A 3,515-nucleotide genomic window follows, 5' to 3' on the forward strand; every position below is an offset into this window, starting at 1 on the left:
AAAAAAAACAACCTGTCTGATGATGCTGAGTGAGTGAGTTTGAGTTTGAGTTACTTGAAAAACTAAAGTGAAACTTGATTTATTTTATTGCAGGGTCTGATTATTAAATGCTCTTGTTTATTTGTGAGATGCAGTGGCACAAAGAAAATGCCTGCTTTGTTTGATAGTACTAGTTCTTGTTCCAGTCTGTTACTGTCACTTTGTTTTTGACACTTTAAAATACTACTATCCTACAAAAATGCTGTACAAATCTGATTTATTATTTAATAAAGAAAAAAATGTCAGGTAAAAATTGTTTAAAATTTAAAAATCATTAAAAAAAAATAAAAATCTTTAAATCTTTTTTTTTTTATTTATTTTTCAATATCGATATTATCGCACCGTGACTTTTTGGTATCGTTACATCCCTAGTAAGTACTTAACCACTTCCGGTTCTCTCGTCTTAAAAGTCAGGTGGCTTTTAGTGAGAGGCCTTAATTAATTAAATAAAATATGTCAGAAAATGCAGCACTTGAGAACGACTGCAGCTTCTACGTGTCATAAAACCGGCTTTAATGATAACTGACTAAATGAGACTACTCAACGTCATCATGCCAAACACGAGTGAGCCTTGAGTAAAGCGGTGGTGACGCCCAGCCATGTGAATGTAATGTAGTTCGTTTATCACCTATTGTAAGCTTTTTACTTCTGCTCATTGCATTTATGCCTCAAAAATAATAGAAAAAATGATATACATTATGTAAAGATTATCTTGCTGAACGGACTTTCAATTATCATAAACAGATCCTATTTTCAAAAATACTCCAAAATCAAATGGAAAAAATACAATTTATTTTGTCGAGGGATCCCTTGCCCTGCTACCTTCTGGGTCGGCCCACAAAACTGACATCTCTGCACCACTCTATTCTCCTTTCTATTGAATTAATGTTTCCAGCTCAAAGCATAACCTTTTAAAAAATAAAAACATATGTTGAACTTTGATGAAACATTAAACACTTTTAACTTATTTATATGATGTGGTGTTCACCGGAGCAACAGCAATAGCGTCTGAAGTAAGCCGATAGGGATTAGTTTGTTTGTAGCCTTTATTTAACCAGGTGAAAAATCCCATTGAGATCAACGATCTCTTTTTCAAGGGAGACCTGCGGTACATTGGTTACACATAAAAACAACAGAAAACAAAAAGGACATCACAACATAATTACAGGGGTATAAATTAGGCAACCTATTCACAATGACAGGTATCTAATAACATTTCATCCAGCCGTGTTTTAAAAATGAATGCAGGGAATCAAAATGCTCAGTTTCAATTTTTTGGCATAGTGTTCCAGTGAGAGATGTGTCCACAGTTCAACAGTGTTATGAGTGCAACATTCAGGTACGCATAGCACATACACTTTGGGACGCTGTGATGCACTAAAACTGAAAATTCAACTACAGAAGTACGCAAATTGAAGATAACATCACTTGATTGGGTCATTATGCTGTTATGAAGTATTGGCTCTTTCTGCACTCTGCTTGTAGTGGAGCTGTTTACGCTGACTCTCAAAATTAAGCGTAGCACAGGTGACGGTCGCAGATTACCAAGTTCAACTGTGGTCACTGGAACCAGCGTATCTGAAAAAGAATTACTGCATACAATTTGTAAAGCAGTAAATAGGTATATAAATATATATAATTTACTTTTTAGTCTTAACCCATATTGACATCACTATGGAAAAACAGTTTTTATGCAAGCCTTCTGGATTATTGGGTATTTTGTGTGTTCAATGGATGTAGGCTATATGATGTTAAAAAGATATGTACACATTTAATGAACTTTGACCTGAGTTTGGTTGACCTATGTGAGCAAAAGTATAATGCCGAGCTTGTTTAGGTAATAACTAAGGGGGGGTGGGGGGTGGTTAAACATGTGCAGTATGTTCATAAATCTGAGCTGTATCTGTATGTGTGAGCAGAGCAGCAGGTTCAATTGCTTATCAGTTTGGTATCTCTTGTGAAAATTCAATTATTTATTAGGAAAAAAGCAACACACAATTATCTTTACATAGCATTGACACAGACAGTACACAGATTTGGAAAATGTAAATGTATGACTTGAAACTGTATGATGCAAGTTGTTGTTCACAACTTTGATAACTCACAATGAAACAAATATGTATCCCTACAGTATACAGTATGTCTATCTACACAAGCTTACAGTAGCTTTTATATTACTTTTGTGTCATGAAGATTACTCATGTGTGCAAAACATATACACACAGTACAATCCAATATATTAATTGGATTAATGACATTAGGGGCTAGTACCTTTCTTGAACAGAATGAAAATAAATATTGCATCTGCAAAGATTAGCAAATCCAGTATTACACCATCAAGCCAACCTAAGAGCCCGGGCATCAGTGTAGATACACTCTTCTTTCATTGCTTTTGCACCCCCAGTCCCTTTGCTAGATTTCCTTCTGATGAAGGTTGGTGCAGAATAAATCAACGAGTCATCATCTGTCTGTGAAAATATAGGGAAATGTTATGAGACAACATTTTTAGAGGAAAAACTATGCTAACAACTTTACAGGCTTGTCTTTTACTCTACCTGCTGACCTCGCTGATTTTGACCCGCTGTTGTTTCATTTGTATGCAGAGTAACAGCAGCTGTATTATATAAAAATAAAAGATTCATGTGAAGCTACTTTTGCCAAATATGTTTGATATATATTTGTATCAGTGAATGTACTTACTGTTGCAAACACCACAGGATTTCCCCTTCAGTTTCTTGATTGCATAAATGAGAAAGGCATTAACAATCACACATATAGCCAAAGCAGCACCTAACAGAGAGATGATGGTATTGTTCTTCTGCTGCTGATTCAACATGAAGTCTGCTGACACAATGTGGGGAAAAAAGAAGATAATGAACATTAACATTTGTGAAATTAAGAGCAATTTCTAAGTGATTATGTTATGGACCATTACTTGACCTTAAAGGTGGGGTAGGTACGTTTGAGAAACCGGCTCGAGATACACTTTTTGTTATATTCCATGGGATGCTCTTAACATCCCGATAGCAATGAATATCTTAAGTGCTTTGACAAAAAATCCATAAAAAAATGTCATCTGTGGAAGCCGTAATACTGTAAAAAGTACGACCAATCATTTTCTCCGGTTGTGTATTTTCAAATTCTAGCGATCTCGAGCCGGTTTCTCAAACTTACCTACCCCACCTTTAATCAATCTCATATGCTACATTACTAATTCAAGTTAAACATGATGCAGTTACCTGTAGTGTTGAGTTCTGATCTATTTCCAGAAATGATGTCCTCACATGTGGCCACATCGCAGTCACATGTCTTGTATAAGCTGTAGACACATTTCTTCTTTGAGGGTCCACCTGATTCCTTTTCATGTACTTCAACAACGTTTCATCGAGTATTATTCAAACTTTGATTAAAAGCCTTGAAACAGCACAGATGTTGTTCCTCTGGTCGTGTTTTGTTCCCGGAGTCGGAGAGTATTG

The 3,515-nt window shown here is 35.6% G+C and overlaps 1 long non-coding RNA gene across 1 annotated transcript; it reads right to left on the minus strand.

Moving 5' to 3' along the window:
- Positions 1–1,533: 1,533 nt before the first annotated feature.
- Positions 1,534–3,465, minus strand: LOC117490248. The gene is made up of 4 exons (XR_004556665.1): positions 3,279–3,465; positions 2,740–2,880; positions 2,595–2,653; positions 1,534–2,507 (listed from the first exon to the last, which is right to left on the minus strand). It is a non-coding gene; the product is annotated as an uncharacterized LOC117490248 (long non-coding RNA).
- Positions 3,466–3,515: the final 50 nt, after the last annotated feature.

This window comes from Trematomus bernacchii, unplaced genomic scaffold, assembly GCF_902827165.1.
Source record: "Trematomus bernacchii unplaced genomic scaffold, fTreBer1.1, whole genome shotgun sequence".
Lineage (NCBI taxonomy): Eukaryota > Metazoa > Chordata > Actinopteri > Perciformes > Nototheniidae > Trematomus > Trematomus bernacchii.